The sequence below is a fragment of the Mastomys coucha genome, unplaced genomic scaffold, assembly GCF_008632895.1.
Source record: "Mastomys coucha isolate ucsf_1 unplaced genomic scaffold, UCSF_Mcou_1 pScaffold21, whole genome shotgun sequence".
NCBI classification, from domain to species: domain Eukaryota; kingdom Metazoa; phylum Chordata; class Mammalia; order Rodentia; family Muridae; genus Mastomys; species Mastomys coucha.
In genome coordinates, this window is record NW_022196904.1 from 108,161,349 (window position 1) to 108,181,006 (window position 19,658).

Sequence of the window (19,658 nt, forward strand, 5' to 3'; positions counted from 1 at the left end):
GGATCCATCCAGCCAGCCATCCTTTTAGCAGACTTTGCACAGCTCTTCATGTGTGCTGTTGCTTCATGATGCTCAAAGTGTGACAGCCCATGTGCAGAAAAGATTGAGTGTTTAAAGAGGTCACAGCAAAGTTGTACACAGGGTGTGGCACTCTTCGTGGTGTAAGGCCCTGGATAACCACACAGGTGGTACTCCTGTGTAACTAGTCTTGCTGAGAGTGTGCAGATGTGAGCCTTGTAGTTAGACTTCTTGTGTGCTGAGAGTTTATTAAAAGGCTTCTGTTTGGTAAGTTAGCCTATGGTCACAGTGGAGGAGGGTAATGCTAAGCTCCATTCTACAGACAAGAAAACTGAGGTATAGAGAAGTTCAGCAACTTGGTAAGAACCTCCTGACTGATAGTCAGCCCAAGGTACTCTGACACCTGAGTCTATGCTAAAGTCATTGAGGAGCTTGTGCAAATGCAAGGACATGACTGTGGCAGAATTGTCCCGCTGGCATGCAGCCCTCATGTGCCCTCCTGTGTCTCTGTTTTGTTTCCATTCAAAGTCTCAGTACAGTATCAGAGAAGATTCTAAAAACAACCCTGGTTGAATCCATAAGTGACTGAGCAAAGACATATGGGCATTATGTCAGAGCAGGAGCTGAACATCCAAATGTAGGCAAGTCTGGTGGATAGGGATCACCAGTGAGGCAGGGATGCTGCTTGTTCCTCCACATTCACGAGGAAGTGTGATGTCACTTGTGTTTCTGAGGGTCCTCAGTCTTCTCTGTCCAAACTCCATTTCTCCACCCTTTGGTAGGTGAAGATAAATCCAAAGAACAACTTTTTAGCAGAAACAGCAGCACAAACACAAGTTACAACTAACACTTTACTTAGAGTTGGGAACACAGCTGGGAGAGGTGGGGATTGTAGCAATTCAGCAGTTGCTCTTACAATATGTTGTCCACTGTAGTGGGTTTTGAACATTCAGTTGTTTAAGAAAGTGAGAAATCTCTGATTTGTAGGGTCTTAAGCTTGAGTACAACAGATGAACATGAATCAATGCACACATATACATATATACATGTATACACACATATACACCACATATGCACGTGCACACAGACATACATACATACCATACACACACATATATATACACACATAAATATATATACATATGTATATATGTATAATACAGCTATACATATGCATCACATATACACATGTATATATATGCATGTGCATGCACACACATACACACACACACAGAGAGAGAGAGAGAGAGAGAGAGAGAGAGAGAGAGAGAGAGAGAGAGAGAGAGAGAGAAGAAGAAGAAGAAGAAGAAGAAGAAGTAACCTTGGGTAAATATTATGAAGAACAAGTTAAATGAGAAAGTGTGCTGGAAGGTGTTCTATGGTTTGGCATTCAGGCTTCTATGAGGAAGTGACATTTGAATGGCTATGTGAAGGGTAAAGAAGAGCTGCTGTGGTAAAAGGAGGTGAGGTTAGGGGTGAGAGGTAGAGAAAGGAGCAAAGGTCCTGGTGTGAGAGGAATCAGGACTCCAGGGAAGCAGAGGCCCAGGCTGTGGTGGATACAAGGAGCTTATTGCAAATGGTAAGTGGGCAGTATGTTGTTGACCATGTGAGTGTTGAATTTTTACCCTGTTTTTAAGGAGGTCAGTGGATTGTATTATTAGGTTTGTATTTTTAGACACTCATTCTGTCAGGGAAGTAAAGGAGGCAATGGATGGATGGATGGATGGATGGATGGATGGAGATGAACTGACAGAGGGAGGGAGGAATAGATGGATGAATGGATGGATGGGATGGACTGACAGACAGAGGGAGGGAGGAATAGATGGATGGATGGATGGATGGATGGGGATGGACTGACAGACAGAAGAAGGGAGGAATAGATGGATGGATAGATGGATGGGGATGGACTGACAGACAGAGGGAGGGAGAGAGGAAGGGATAGATGGCTGGATAGAGAGAGGAGGGATTATGATGGCTGGGATCAGCCTGGGTGGGAGGCTCTCTAAGCCCACTTGGATGGCCCACCCTTCCAGTCTCATCTCTCACCACAGGGTAACTCACCCTCTGGTTTCTCCTTACTTTCGAAGACCTAAGGCTCACTCAATCTGGAAACCTTTTCTGACCTTTCCCTGCGACCCAGACACTCTCTCCTCTATGGCATCTCTTACCAGACACTGCGCCAGGAGGTTGTTTGTCACCTGTCCTTCTAGATTCAGATCACCACTTGGCCAGGGTATATTGCTTTATTTATGACTCTTTAATGCAGGGTCTAATTGCTGTGTGTCCTGTGTCCCTATCAAACAAGGCTTTGAAGTCCTGCTCAACTCCCAAATAACTGTGCATGCCTCAGGACCCTCTTGATGGGATTGCTAGAGGAGAACTCCAACAGCTCCAGCTAGTCCAATTATGTAAGAGATGCATGGGTTCTCATCACTGAAAGTGCAGAAATCTGCCTGATTGGAGCCTGGTAGGTCCTTGTCTCTTTCCATCAGGAGACTCTGCTTTCCCAGGATTAACCATGTTTTTAGCAGGTGCTTACAGCAGAATGAAGGGGTAGATGCTTGCACCCCTGGGTCTGCCCTGCTGGCTTAATAACTGAACTCAAAGAGGATTTCCAGAAGACTCCCAGGAAAGCTCTCTGTGCTCTAGCCTGGTTAGGAGCTCATCTCAACCCAAATCTCCACCTTCAGATGAGTTTCTTTTACCAACAAAAGTGGGCTGAAAAAGCACCAGCTCCCACGTCCTGCAATGGAATCAAGACAATAGATTGCAAGCATAGCTCCTGTGTCCAGCAATGGAATCAAAACAAGGGGTCAATTCTTTCCAAGCTATGAGAATTGTGAGAGAAGATAGATCATTTATCTAAAAGAAAATAAGGAGGAGATGTCCCGCGCTATCTCCCGCCAGCAGGAACAACGCGGCACACATAGGATCCTTCTGCAGTACAAGCTTTAATGCATCTTGAGAGTGAGATCACAAGCTTCAGTTGAGGAGGACCCCGACTATCTCAAAACCCTTCCCTTATATAGAGCTCTATGCCCGCCTCAGACGTGGCGACTCATAATAGGCTGTGAGACGATCAGGCCATTTGACGTGACCAAAGGCACTCCGCCGCAGATCGTTGGGATTTACAGGCACACGCGCACAAGGCGTTTTTATGCCAACGGCAAGCCAGATGTCATCGCCATCTTGTAATGGCGATGTGCTTACGATGGCTTCCCACAAGGAATGGCATAGACTCCGGAGGGGGGTGGGATTCATGGCTGCAAGCTGAATTTGGCCAGTAGGATGCCAGTCAGCTAGTGCTCTGTTAGATCTCTTTTGCATGATTATGCTAAACTGTCTTGAATAAAGTTTGTTTTTTAGCTAAGGTTTAAGTCCATAGCAAAACCGAGTAAGGTGTGTACTGAGTATATATCCTCTGCCCACACAAACCATAGCCTCCCTTATTGTCAACATCCTGCTGCATAGTGACACATTTGTGTAGTACTAATCTTTGTGTTAGTATAACAAAAATACCTGGAGCAACTAACTTGTAAACAGACAAGGTTGATTTTGGAGATTCTGGTTCAAGTTGCTTTAGGTTTCTGTGATAACCGTAGTGGTGGTGGGAGTATGGGGAAGCAAACTATTCCTCCTGTGAACAAGGAAGAGGAAGAACAGAAGAAAGAGGAAGGGGGAAGGAGAGAGGTATGAGGAAGGGGAATAGGAGGTGGAGGGAATAAGAAGAAGATAGTTCATAATTTCCTTTAGGGAAATACCTTCGATGGTCTAAGTATCTTTCACAGGTCCCCATCTCATAAACATTTGCAAGTATCTTCCCATAGCATCACCCAGGGACCACACCTTTAACACATGGAATCATATTAATTTTGTACAGCTGATGACCTACAATGACATTAGGGTTCACCTTGGCATCATGCATTCTTTAACTCTGGACAAATGCACAAGTATGACGAATCCGCCCCAAAGATCATCCCGCCTATCTCCTGACATTCTCTGTGCTCCACCTATTCATCCCTTCTTCAGTCCCTTCATGCTTTATTAACTTCCATGTAAAAATAACTTCTAGGAGCTGTAGAGATATCTCAGTTTAGGTAAAGAGCTTATCGGGCAAGCATGAGATATGAGCACCACCTCCCAAACCCCCATAAAAAAAATCTAGCTGTGGTGGGGAGGTAGAGACAGCAGGAATTCTGAGGCCTAATGAAGAGCCAGCCCAGCCATGTCAGGGAGCTCCTTGTCTCAAAAGAATAAAATTGACAGCACCTATAGGGGAATGATACCAGAGGTTTTCTTCTGACTTCCATACATACATGTGCATGCACACTTGCATGCACACATGTGTGACCTCACCCACAAACACGTACATGTACATATATACACAGAGATATTGTCTATACTCAGGAAAGACAAACATTAATCTCCAGCTCTAGTTCATCTCTGGGATGAGGAGTGGAATGGACCTAAAAACTCAAAAGTGCTGTGAAAACACAGCAATGGGTAGAGTTGGATGTGCAGAGCAGGAGAGACACTAGCAGCAGATTCCAGGTTCTCTGTACACATGCTTTCAATGTAAAGATCTTCAATTTTTATGTGTGCTGAACGATTCTCATCATAAGGTATAGAAAGACTGCTGCGTAATGGGTCTTGGTCAAGGATGTTATTACAAGCAATTGAAACCAACATCTCCTCATGGTGTCGCAATTCTTTAGAAATTTAACCTTCGGAGTTGTTGCAAAGACAATTCCTTCGCTGCTATTAGGCTGTCAAAACGCCACTGGTATTTCCCTGGATGCTTCGGTCCTCCACTGACCTTGGCTAGCTCTGTCAGAGTGTTTTCCAGCTTGTCGTTGTCAGCAGGCTCCTGTTTGCTTTCCAGCAGGAACGACAACAGTGTGCTCCTTCCCTCTGCTTCTTTTGCTCAAGCAAAGCTTGCTGTTGAAGGTGTTTTGGGAGCTGCCAAGGATTTATTCTGCAGTCCTTGTAACAGTCACTCACCAAGGCCCGTCAATGCCAGAGACTTTAGTGTGAGCCTTTTGTTGTCTGTCACTGACCTGTTGGAAGGGTCAGGCGCAGCCACTGAATATGATGGGAATTTTTCCACAATTGCATGTCTCTTGGCCTCTAACACTCCAGCGCAGGGGAAGGCAATGAATCTGTGCTGCACCTGGATACATTTCGTCAGAACAAGAAGCACAACTGCAATGAAGTGAAGAAAATGAAGTCTTTGCCTGAGAGAAAGGGGAAAGCAAAGGCTAAGGGTGTTCATGTGTGTATATATGTTGGCACCTATGTATAGAGATATGCATGGATAGATGTGCACACACATTGTCTCTCTCCATATATATGAATGGATAGGTGTGTGTACACATGTATCTCTGTATAAATATGCTTGGGTAAGTGTGCATGCATAGATGCCTATGTGCATAAGTGTGTATGGAAATGTACATGTGTATCTTAGTATGTATATACATATGTGTATATATGAATATGTGTATGTATATATACACACAAAATCTGTGCATATGGATGGGTGCAAGTTAATACATGTGTGTGTAAATATGTATGTATAAACATGTATATGTGTCTAGTATATGTACAAGGTTTTATGAATGTGCATGAACACACATGTGTATATTTATGAATCTGTGTATGTAGTCATGTGTATATGTGCAAATGTGTGTGAGCAAGCAATGCAGAATTATATGCATATATGTTTGTATATGTTCATGCATATGTATACATGAAGTGTACACAACATGCACATGTGCATGTATGATCTCTATATAATACACAATGTGTATTTATACATGAGTGTGTATGAGTGTGTATGAAGAATGGGAAAAGAAGTACAGAAGAGGGAAGAGAAATTTGTATGCATCAATGTGTGGGTACATATATTAACACTTGTGTTTGTATGTGTGAATATATGTGCACATGAACATATTGCATGAGTGTGTGTACATGTATTCACATACGTATTTGTATGCTTGAGTATTGTGCACGTGTATTTGAGCAGCATGTATGTATATGTGTTACTATATTCATGAGTATGTGTATGTATGCACACATGCATACAAGTGAGTGCATACAGGCACATGCAGATGTGCAAGTGTGGATCTTTGTATGCATGTGTGATGTCATATGGGAGGATATAACTCACTCGGAGATTGGTGTTTCCATATAGACAGTCATTTCTCCTCAGGGAGATTAAGACTCTGAAGTACACACCAAATCTTACTTTGCTCTCGGGATACAGAGAAAAGGGCAAAGAAGGGTAGAAGAAGGGAGAATGGAAAAAAAAAGTGGAGGTGAGGGAAGAGAAGTAGAAGAAAATGGAAAACAGGAGAGGAGAACAGGAGACAGATAGGAGAGACATCAACAAGTCACAAAAGCATGTGTCACCAAAGGACTGTGTCTGCAGGTAAGGTTCTGAATGGCAAACAAGGGCCCCTGCCCACCGAGGGCGGGATACCAGGGCCATTCAGCAGGTCTGTGCACAATATTAGTTTGCCCTTCAAGGCTGCTCAGTAGTTTACTCTCTCTCTTAAGTCCAAATTTCTCTGGGAAAGTGACTTCTTTTCCTTGTGTGGTCTCAAGTGGATAGTGAGTGCAGGCATCTGCCATCCTGAAGCCACTGGATCCTGAAGTTCAGACTGTCAGGGGCAACAGGTCGGTGTCTTAAACCTGGCCAGGTAGACACTGTCTTCTGGGGCTTAACGTCTTGAACGGGCTAAACAAGAAAAGCAGAATTTGTACTCTTTTGTTCACCTGAGTGGGGATCACCCACTAGGACTCATCGTCTTGGCTCCTGCAGTTCTCCATGAGATGGGGCTTCCCTGTCCTCTGTGAGTCCCTAATGTCCCCTCACCGTTGTGTCATTGCTCATGATAGTCAAGGTGGAGACATAAGCTTAGTGTTCACCATTGCATAAATGCACAAAGAAAATGTGGCACAATGTGTGATGGATTATTATTCCATGTGGACAAAGAAAAAAATTTTGCTATATGCAGGGACCATGATGAACATGGGGAACATGGCAGCTGAAGTAAGCCAGGCTCAGAAAGCCAGATTGTCTTCCTACAGGACTTCTGTGGAAGGAGCTATCTGAAGCAAAGTCGTAGGAACAGATGGTTAAAGTAGGCAGTAGGTAACTGAAAGTGACTGCACAGTGGAGGACTAAGTTTCAGTCAAGCAAGAGGAATGCCTCTGGAGACCTCCCAACAGTGGTGAACACACAAAACACTCTACTGTGCACCAGGAAACAGAAGGGTGGGTAATGTGCTAAGTGTTCTTGTTACAAATACAATCAAATACAACGCACACACACACACACACAGACACACACACACACACACACACACACACACACACACACACCACTGTCCAGAAGAGACTCTGAAGAGATAAAAAAAAAGGGTATTTTTCCAATGCAAATAAATTACAAAATACTTTTTGTATGTGTACCCTAGAGCAGGTTTGTAGAGCCAGTAACCCAAGGGTTTGCTCTGATCAGGAAGTGACCCTGGATTGTTACTCTTGCCTCCCAGCTGACAGGACTTCACTCTGAAGAAAAGATAGCCACGTGTATTCTTACACTTTAATCGTTTTTAAAATTTTATTTATTTTATGTATGTGAGTACACTGTCACCCTCTTCAGACACACTAGAAGAGGTCATTGGACCCCATGACAGATGATAGTGAGCCGCCATGTGGTTGTTGGAAATTGAACTCAGGACCTCTGGAAGAGTAGTCAGCGCTGTCAACTTCTGAGCCATCTCTCCAGCCTACATTTAAATCTTATTATTACTCACAAGAACTAGCCTGGACCAATATCCTCAGCTCATTTCACAGATGGGAAGAATCCACAGCCTGGAGAAAGCAAGAAATGTGTCAAGGATCATCTAGTGTTTGAAATGTGAGAGTCCCAGAAGTGATTCCACCCAGTCCTACCCTTATGCAGCAGGCAAGGGAAAGGAACTAAGGCCAGAAAAGATCTGTGAGGATGTCAAAGGTGACCCACAATATCAGAGTGGTAGCATAGGTCAACCTTCTGTCTGTCTATCTGTCTGTCTGCCTGCCTGCCTGCCTGCCTGCCTCTGTCTGTCTGCCTGCCTGCCTGCCTCTCTGTCTGTCTGTCTAATGATTGTGTAGTTTTGTTTGTGTGTATGTGTGCTCACGGTGCATATGGCTTGTGTGTGTACGTGCCTGTGCATGTGTGTATGTTCATGTGCATGTGGAAGCGAGATGACAACCTCTGGCTATATTTCCTCAGGAGGGAATCACCTTGTTTGTTGAGACAGTGTCTCTGTTTGCAGGAACATTGAAGATTCCAACTGACTGACCACTGAGCCACATGACTCTGCCAGTCTCTGCCTCCCAAACACTGGGATTACAAGTACTTGCCATTATGTCCAAGGATTTTCACATGGGTTCTGGGCAACATTTTACTGATAGAGCCTTCTCCTTGGGCCTCGGAAACCTAACTTTTATATTAAAGCAGAGTGTAATGTCTTGGCCACCCACTGTATAACTGAGAATGAACTCCTAAAATAGCAATGAGAGGAATTTACTATTGGCATCCTGTTTGTAGGTGGTGTGGACAGAATGTTAATGCATTTCATTGGATTGTTTCTTCTTGGTGCATATATGGCATCAGAAGCCAAGAAGTCTAACCTTGTGTTTACACCTTGATACTAGTTACTCAATTAGTCAAGCTCAAAGTAAGTCTGCTCCCATCAGCTCGTCACTAGGATATTCCCTAGTCCCTACTTTTTTCTTTTTTCTTTCATTTTCCCCCTTTTCCTCTATCACTGTACCACTCCAACTGCCAAAAAACTTCAATTTTCTTTAAGAGCCCCAGAAATAGTCCTAAGAGGGAGGCATGGAACATTAGGAGCCCGGGAGTGGAGGGACTTATCAGAATCCACCCTGCAGAGATAAAACATTGGGATGTACAAAAGGTGTGACTCATCAGTGCTCAGATAGAGCCAGTTCAGCCAAGCAGGAGAAAAATGGAGGCAGCACCCAGGGGAGGCCAGCAGGTAGGCTATGTAGCCCTGGGTAGGGGCTGAGCAATGAGCTGTCCTGCTCAGAAAGCACACAGGAAGTTTCTCTTTAACAACTCTCTAGGATGCTGCAGCAGGGATCTGAGGGTAGTTAATAACACAAGGTGGGTTATGGGGTCACTGTGCCTTTCTCTGTAGCCAGTCTGTTGGGGAGGGGGCAGGAAAAGTAGTGGAAGCATGGGGAAGTGCCTTTTGGACTTCTGGCCAAGCCTCAGCAAATGAAGAGTCTGAAGCCAGCATGATGCTGGGGTTTGAGTGTTGAAAAGGAGGGTATTATGGTCTGTTCTTGTGGGGTGGGGTGGCTTCAGCTGCCTAAGTCCTACAGACCTGGGTTTAAGAGACCTGTATGACCTTGGTAAAAATGGGTGCTATCAGGGTAAAAGCTAACTCAGCAATCCCAGGGATCTGGCCATCCCAGAACCACATACACGATTTTTGTCAGTTGCAATATTACTTATATGACTTTCTGTTTAAATGGGCTTATGCAAAGTAGCTCTATTAAGAAAAATAACTGTTAAAAATTTTATTTAAAAATTAAATTTTACCATATATATGCAAACTGATCTCTCTTGGTCTATAAAGAAAGGAACCATTTAAAAACTCATAGGAGGGAAAAATAAGGCATTAAAATTCTAGCAAGTGCCTTAGCTTGCCAAGGCTCTCAGTGTCAGCTTTTCATTGTTGAAAGCAGGAGTTAGCAAATGTTAGAGGGGCATTGGAGGCACATTAGCACCCTCCAGAGACTTCCCCTGGATGTGAATGGGATGAGTTCTCTCACTGTGAGTCAATATTATTCCACACTGGGTCTGAGGAGCCTTACAGTGATTTCTTCCTTGGCATCACCTGACAGTATTAGGCACTGAGATAGTGCCTGCCCCTAACCTGGGGCCTGACCCATTTAATGGTGTCATTTATGAATATATTCTCTTTCCCTTCTCCTTTTGTTGTTGCTTTAAGAGGGAATGCTGGAGGCTCAAACTTGGTAACTGTATCTCCATTGGTGATGATAGAAGTCCTACCTTTTCTATAATTCTGCCATTTTAGCTCTCTATGGTCAGTCGCTGCCTCATAGGGTTAAATGGAAAGTTTCAGAAGGTATAATCCTCAAGCTATCCATGTCATGCTATTTTGAGCAGCCTGGTGAGATCAGGTGGTAGCTCGCTCCATCCCATCTGGGATATGAGTCATCTTTGTTCAGTGTATCCAGGCAGTATATACTACCCATCATCAGTACCCATCTGAGTTATCAGAATGACTGCTACAGTATCATGGTGCCCTTCAGGAGTAGGGATGATATGGGATACTAGGCCATGCAAACTGGAATGGTGGTTGGCTCTGGTACCATGGCAATGCTGTAGGAAACATGAGAAAGAGCACAGTACTGCATATGTATTGCATGTGCATTGGTGTCTGCAGCTCTAGGTATCCACCTTGGGAAAGTATTGGAATGTATGCTTGGAGGATATGGAAGAACAACTGTACAGCTCTTTCAAAATCAGCCGCCCAGGCTGGTTTAGTTTGTAAATGGCAGATGAGACATTTGTCTTCACTTTGAGGTGCAGACAAATGCAGTTAAGTTCACCTGTGATAGGATGCTATGTTTTAATGCAATGTGAAAGGTGGACAGGTATTGGAACAGAAATGATAAAGTAACATTTTTGGGTTCTCTGCTTATAATTCATTTTTATGGTTTTCCAAAATGGGACCTGCTGCCCTCATCTAACAGGTAACACTAACAAACACTGTCTTAATTTGCTTTTTACTGCAGTGACAAAGACCATGACCAAGAGTAACTTGAGGAGGAAAGGATTTATTTATCTTACATGTCCTGATTGTAGTCCAACATTGATGGAAGCTAAGGCAGGAACCCAAGAGGAGCAGGAACCTGGAGGCAGGAACTAAAACAAAGGCCATGGAGTAGTGCTGCATACTGGCTGGTTCTGAACAGCCTGCTCAGCCTGCTTTCTTATACAACCTGGGACAACCTGCCCAGGGGTAGTACCAATCACAATGGAATGGGACCTCTCACACCAATCATTAATAAAAAGAAAGAAAGAAAGAAAGAAAGAAAGAAAGAAAGAAAGAAAGAAAGAAAGAAAGAAAGAAAGAGAGAGAGAGAAAGAAAGAAATGCCCCAAAGACTTGCATGCAGTCATATCAAATGGAGGCATTTTTCTCTGTTAAGGTTTCCTCTTCCTTAAGAACTGTAGCTGTGTCAAGTTGACAGAAAACTTACTAGTAAAGACACCAATTATGGAAAGCTTGTGTCTCAATAGTCACTCTAACAAAAACAATCCTATTGTAAAAAACCATTCTATTGTAAAAAGAAACTTCTCTGATGAGGGTTGAGAGGTGCTCTAAGTTGTAAGCATAAAGATAAGAACTTAAGAGGCAGTGTATTAATGTGTCAACTTAGCAGAATACTAATACTAGATTCTCCCTTAAAGCCTAGCCATGTTTTTTTGGTCCCAGTTAATGGTACCAGGCATGAGTTCCATCGTGTGTAGCGAGCTTTAAGTCAATCAGAATGGTTTGATACTCTGATGTTTGTGTTTCTATTGCTCCAGTAGACACATCTTGCCAATATGGCTGTTATTGTACCTTGAAAATTCATATCTGGGTAAGACATATGGCAACTCTTCTCCTCCAGTAACATGCATAGCATCCTTGGGCACTATAAAAGCTAGCCAGTAGAGATGAAGCTTCCAGGTTAGTGTAAGCTTGGTTTCTCCATGTTCTGTGACTCAAGTGTGTGGTGTCTTTGGTGATGATATTGACTTTTTTTCTCTTTTTAGTTTTTTTATTAAACTAATAAAATTTATTTTAAAATATACAACTCAGTATTGACATTTTTTAGAGTCATTAAAATAATATATAATAGTTAAATGCCTCTAAAATATACATGCTATGCTCTGAAGCTAAAAGTAATATGCATTCATCCAGTTTTTAAAATCTATTTGGAACATTAAACATGATAGAAGTAGAAAAAAAATCTCTTATGAAGTCCTCTATGAAAGGAAATTGTGACAAGTTCCTGATTAAACAGAAACCATTCCATCTCCAAAGGAGAATACGCAGTGTAACTATGGCTTCATAGAATGAATTGGGCAGTGTTCCTTCTGTTTCTATTTTGTGGAATAGTTTGAAGAATATTGGTATTCGCTCTTCTTTGAAGGTCTGATAGAATTTTGCACTAAACCCATCTAGTCCTGGGCTTCTTTTAGTTGGAAGACTTTTAATGACTGCTTCTATTTCTTTAGGGGTTACAGGACTGTTTGGATGGTTTATCTGATCCTGATTTAACTTTGATATCTGGTATCTGTCTAGAAAATTGTCCACTTCATCTAGATTTTCCAGTTTTGTTGAGTATAGGCTTTTGTAGTAGTCTGCTAATTTTTTTTGAAGTTCCCCTGTTGTTATATCTCCTTTTTCATTTCTGATTTTGTTAATTTGGATACTGTCTCTGAGTCCTCTAGTTAGTCTGGCTAAGGGTTTATCTAGTTGATTTTCTCTAAGAACCAGCTCCTGATTTGATTGATTCTTTGTATTGTTCTTTTTGTTTCTACTTGGTTGATTTCAGCCCTGAGTTTGATTATTTCCTACTATCCACTCCTCTTGGGTATATTTGCTTCTTTTTGTTCTAGAGCTTTCAGATGTGCTGTCAAATTGCTGGTGTATGCTCTCTCCAGTTTCTTTTTGGAGGCACTCAGAGCTATGAGTTTTCCTCTTAGCACTGCTTTCATTGTATCCTATAAGTTTAGATATGTTGTGCCTTCATTTTCATTAAATTCTAAAGTCTTTAATTTCTTTCTTTCTTGCTTGACCAAGTTATCATTGAGTAGGGCATTGTTCAGCTTCCGTGTGTGTGTGTGCTTTCTGTTGTTTTTGTTGCTATTGAAAACCAGACTTAGTCTGTGGTGATCTGATAGGATGCATATGATTACTTCAATTTTCTTTTATCTGTTAAGGCCTATTTTGTGAATGATTATATGGTCAATTTTGGAGAAGGTATGATGAGGTGCTGAAATGAAGGTATATTCTTTGGTTTTAGGATGAAACGTTCTATACATATCTGTTAAATCCATTTGGTCCATAACTTCTGTTAGTTTTAATGTGTCTCTGTTTAGTTTGTGTTTCCAGGATCTGTCCATTGATGAGAGTGGGGTGTTGAAGTCTCCCACTATTATTGTGTGAGGTGCAATGTGTGCTTTGAGTGTTAGTAAGTTTTTTTTTATGAAATGTGTGTGCCCAATAATATTGTCTTATTATCAAATTCTGGAGGGTAACCAAGAGCTATGAAAATAACTTGAAATGATTGGGAGGGAGTCTCCTAGAGCTCACTACCCAGCACATCTAAAAGAGATGTCCAGCATCATCCAGTACTGGGCTTTTATTTCATAGTATATGGTATCTGGGAGAAGCATTGCCATCTTGTTGCAGGTGTCTCTCTACTGAACCCCCTTTTCTTTTCGTATACATTTATATTTTAGGATGCTTCTATAGCAGTGGATTTTTGTGCAGCATTTTCAAAGGTTTTAGCGATCCCTCCCCATTCTCATCCCCCTGTCTATCTTATCCTAAGCCCATTTAAAACTTCCTGTCCCATTATTCCTGCTTCCTCCTGCGTATCACCTGCATTCTGTTAATACCTTCTATTTGTATGCCTCCTTATTAATTTCCCGCCTTCTGTGGATACTCAGGATACAGTTTGAATTTACAGATCTTCAAAGAGAGCACCAACATATAAGGGAAATTTTTTGAAGTGGATGGTGATTATTACAGAGACTCACAACTGGTCAATGTGAAGCAAATAAAAGAGTGTTGAACTCTAAATGAGACCCCTACTCCCAAGGCTCAGGGACCATCATTGGAGTGGGGGTCAAAAGACTCTAAGGGCTGGAGGGAGTCAATGTTTGCAGCAAAAAAGTATTTGCTGGATATGGCAGTGCCATTAAATACATGAACTCACAAAGCTATGCCTGCATGTTTGAGACCTCCACAAGGCCAAGCATAGACATAGGAGGAATTACTGAAGTTCCACCCTTGTCAGCTCTTGGCAACTCTTGGCTGCTGGAAGAGGGGAGAGTTGTTTTTCTTCAGGGATGCTGTCCCTGAGCCATTCTCTAATAGATGACCCATACCCATGTATGTGTAAGTAATACAAAGTGGTCTCTAAAAAAAGACACATGAAGGTGGGAGAAAAAAATGGTTGTGGGAATAGGGGCGAAATTGGAAAAGGTCACTTTGTGGCCATGTATGAAATCTTTAAACAACATTAAGCAAAAAGATTATACATGATATGAAGGGGAAATGGGAAATTATACATGATATGATAGGACATAGGACTTCATTGGGGATGGTGGAAGGAGAACAGTACCTAAGGACAGGGTTGAAAGAAGGATAAATGATAATAAGGATGTTTGATATAGCCACTGGGAATCATTATTCTAAATTGACATAGTACACATAAATGTATGTGCATATTTATGTATTTTAAATGAAGTTATCTCTTTTGGGTAATAATGCTTGTCCCCAAACCATAGACTATGTGATAAAAACTGCAGGACCAGGAATGAGAAGCTCCCCCTTGAATTGTTGGTCTCCCAAAACAATTTAGGCTCTTGCTATTGCCCTTGGTTGCTTTCCAGAAGTTGATGATAAATCCCAAAAGACATCACACACTTTGGACACATGGCTCAGAAGATTCAAACTGAATCTGATTTGAAAGTCTCCCTGAAGGATTAACTTTTGTGGTACCAAAGCTCTGTGCAAGTTTCCAAGGGAGAAATAATCACTAATCCTACCTAGCTGTAATATCTATGAACCATGGCAGAGACCAGCATGGCAAGATAGCTGTAAAGGTGTAGTAGTGGTACTGAAGTACTGGTGGTAATTAATAGGTGACTAATTAGACTTAAGGCTTGTTTAATAAAAGAGAAATCATGCCTGATACTGTAAACTTAACCAATTACTTTTGACTAGTGTAGGTATGCATATTAGAAGGAAACATATCCTAAGCCAGTGTAATTTTCAGTTACATTCTAAATGTCTATCCTCATACCCACAGATGAGTCTCTCATCAAAGAATCTTCCTTTTTTTCTTTCTTTTTTTATTCAGCAGACAGAGGGCATGGCAGAAATCTACAATGATTTAAAATGCAGAGAACAACTAACTGTGGGGTGTTCTTCCCTAACTGATACATCTATAATACAATCCTTATAACTAACACAATCCCTATAACTAAAGCCCAGGGAATATCCTGGAAGATGGAGTAGAAAGACTATAAGGACCAGGGTATGATGTGGCAAGATAGTACAGAGGTTTCTCTATCTTATATTCTTGCTGAGATTTTTTAAAGGTTTGAATACAATTTGATCTTCTTGATGGAAAGCCCCTTTGGAAGTTACCCAACTCTATTCTAGGAGCCTAAGTACAAGATGCCCCCAGTTAACTTATTTTAACTTCTGTTAAACTGCTTGCTTGCAGAAAATCTCCCCCTGCAGCTTCTATGAAAGATATCAGATTGTGGTTTTGTCTTTAAGAATCCTTTACTATAAATACTGGGCACTGCATTTGAGTTTTGAATACCTGAATGTAGTCCCGACTGGCTAGAATAAAGACTTTCAATTGGCTATAAACTGTCTGAATCTCTGTGGTCTCTCTGAAACAAGAGGACCAGGAAGTCTGCAGCAAGATTGTGTCTTCTTGATATGACAGGGAAGATACACCCAGAACCCTCAACAATATGGCTGCTTAAATAAGACCTGAACAATTACATTAGTTGACATGCCTAAATGAATGAGAGACATCATTCCCAGCCCCATCCTAGAAAAAGATCTACAGGACTAATGAGTCTTCTCCAGGGATGAACTCCTTAAATGGATATCAAATAAAAAATGGTCAGCCCTAAAAGTATACATACTAGTACTCAACAGTATGAATTTTTTAAGAGGGAATGGGGAGGGCATGGGGAGAGACTGGAGGAAGGCAAGGGGCAAATGTTGTGATCATATTTTAATTAAAAAATGTATAAAGTAAACATAGCTAAAACATGTTCAAAATAAGACAGTATATATTTTCAATTAATTTTTGTGAAACACAAACATATTTGATATCTATGTAATTACCATCAATGAGTTTATTGCAGTTCTTTCCTGGAAATAAGTTTAATAAACTTTGATTACAGATTTAAAAAAATCATTGTACTTCAAAACCTCTGTCAATACCTTGCATTTTTGAGTAGGAAAAAAAAATTCTAAATACCAACAAATGTAGGGAGCTTCCCAGAATTAGTAGTGCCTCACGGCATCTTGACACTGGTTCTGCTTCCTTTAGCTGTCTGTGGGTCTACATATGCTGGACTTAACTTTCTTCTATGAACACACCCAACCCTATCTTACCTGAGGAGCTTTGTGTTGGCTACTGCCCCTGTTCATCACCCTTCAAGTCACTGATCTAATTCTACCATCTGCATCCAAAGCAGCTATACCTTAATTACTGCTTGAATTATGTCATTTTATATCTACTGCTTATCCTTTATCATTTATTCCTTCCTACTTTATTGTTAGCTCTATGAAACATAGATCATGTCACCAACAGAATGCCTGACTATACTCTTCTCATTGTCGATGAATCATTGACCGGCTGTTATCATTTCATTTCCATCTTAATGGGTAGGTCTGAGCACTTTCTATGTTTTATGAGCAAGAAGTAGAGAGCCAGAATGGTTACAAGTGCCTTATCTTAGGTTGCACACTAGTAAGTGGCAGGGATAAGATTTGAATCTGGTAGTCTAACTCTAGGGCCATCATACTGAAGTCCCAAGGGTAAAGTTGCATGCTTATGGGTGTTTAGATACAAAGCAATCCATACCTTGTCAGAAAGATCCCAAAACTCTTAGTGAAGCTTCTATAGATCATGCTGTTTCCTGACATAAGGGAAGCTGGACTTGAGAGTCCTGATTTTGGAGACTGGAGATCAGTTTTTCATACCAGTCAACAAAAAGGTGATTGAACAGTTACATCTCCCTCCAGTTACATCTTATTGATGGTTTTATGTGATCAGAATGTGTAGGACAAACAATAATTGATGATGCCATCCAGATCAGCAATTATATAGCTAAAACCCAGAGCTTGGCTGCAGTTCTGCCAGCCGAGAGTCTTGTTCTCTTCTTCTGGCTTGGAGACCATGCTGTGCTGTCAGCCCACCAAAGTTAGCTTTATTTCTCCAGTCCTATCACATATCTACTAAATGGAGCCATTCATGGCTTCTGTTTTAAGGGCTTATTATTGGGATGAGAGATTAGTTCATGTTATGTGTTCCTCTCACTCTTCAGCAAAGCACAAAGGGCTCTTTACAATGTGGCCTTAATCCATCCATTCTTCTACATCTCTCTCCCAATCCCTGACCCAAATAATCAATTCTTTGCTGTTTGCAAAGAAGCTTAGCACAGTATTTGTAATTCTGTAAGTGCATAATTTCCCTATGAACAACCATAGCTGTGGAGCTACTAGGCTTGACTCTTACCATGATACATTTGGCTGAAGGCAACAGAAAATCTTGTTCAAGTGAATGGCACCAAGATGGGGCTTATCTTTTAACAGGAAAGGAAGTTCTAAGACAGCGCTTCCCAGGGCAGTTAAGTCAATGTGTGAATGACACTGCTCTGTGCTCACATGCCCTCCTTGGCTTCTGTTCCTATCATTGTTTCCATTTTCCTTTGCAGCTTAATCTTCTCATGGTTGCCACATGGCATCAACCATTCTGTGAACATTACACAAAGTGGGGACACTTTCTTCTAGTGTATGTTTGCCAGGAAAATACTTCCTATGAACCTCCCTCGTGTCTGGCATGGCACTGCATGCCTGTAATATCAGCACTCAGGAAGCTTAGGCAGATGGATTCATGAGTTCAAGGTCAACCTGGGACACAGAGACATCTGATTTCAAAAACAAAAGCTCCCCTCTATGAGACTTCTTATGGTTGCATGGATAGATATGTCAGGATGCTGAATCAACCTGTCCCCCAAACTGAAAAAGAATGAGTGACAGGGTTTCATAACACAAGACCAATATTTTATCTTTATGCCAAGTTGAGGGGAAGTTCCAGAATTATTATACAATCTGTGAGGTGAACTACTATTGACTAATTTTCAGTGTACTAGAGAGATGAGAAATAAAATGTACAGTATCAAGAATCTGATCTTTACTTTCTCACTCAGCTAATCTGCTAGTCTCAGTTAGTAGATTAGGAGCCTCCATCGCCACAGGACATCCCAAAGATTCCAGACGGTCAAATGTTAACCTGAAGTGCCTGCTTAATTGTTCATTGGCTAGGACTCATTGAGTCTAAATTGCTTAATTTTGACTTACTCATTTATAGAATTTTAGTAACAATGTTAGAGATCACTATGATAACAGTAATTTCTATCTTTTGTTGTGTCACATGAGCACTGGCCAATTTAATTCTCATGCTTTCTTGTATCACACAGGCACTGATTGTGTTTCACAGCTGCAAGTCTAAGTAACACGACAAGATCAAGTAACCGGTAAGTGGTGGAACCAATACTCAAAGGTTATTTGTCCGTAGTAAAATGACTACACTGTAATGACTGCATGATAGAGCATCTGTTTTCCGCTAGTCATCTCAATCTCTGTGGGTGGACACCAGAAGATCCCACTTTCCAGGGAATGGCGGAAAATCCAGTAGTCCTGAATGTGAGGACTTTTAAAGAAAATTCTGAATTATTAAATATCGGTCTTCTTTGTTCAGGTAACAAATAGCCTTGCCTGGTACCTCATATCATTGCTATTGACGGCCAGGTTCCCACAGTTCTCCCCCTCACTTAAAGAGTCGGAGTTCTTAGTTCTGTTTCCCTGTTCCACAGCTCCACTCTGATGAATGAACATCCCTCTTGAATATGCTCTGGAGCTCTTGCTACTTCCACAGTGACAACTAGGTCATTTGATGAATTGACCAGTGTCAAGAGGGTTATTAGAAGAATGCTATTGGTGGTGCTGGAGGGGCTCCAATCCCTACCCCTCATCAGCTTCCTTGTGTCTTTCTCGGTGTTCTGCCCTTCCAAATGTCCACTTTGATGAGATAACAGCTTCTGGAAACATCTCCTCAGTTCTCCCATGTCACCATCTTCTGCTTCAGTGTTAGTAGATTAGGAGCGATTTTACTCTGCAGGGGACACTCAGCATTGTCTGGAGGTATTTTTAGTCATAATAACTGGAAGATAGAACAAAAGTTCTGAAGTCTGAGGAAATGAGATCTGTTCAGTGCTCTTTAATGCACAGGACAGCACCCCGCAGAGCACAGGACAGCATCCCGCAGAGCATAGGGAGCCTAGGGTAGCACCCTGCAGTGCATAGGAAAGCACCCTGTAGAGTTTAGGGCAGCACCCTGCAGAGCATAGGGCAGCACCCCGCAGAGCATAGGGAACCTAGGGTAGCACCCTACAGTGTAAAGAACAGCACCCTGCAGAGCATAGGACAGAACCCTGCAGAGCATAGGACAGCACCCTGCAGTGTATAGGACAGCACCCTGCAGTGTATAGGACAGCAC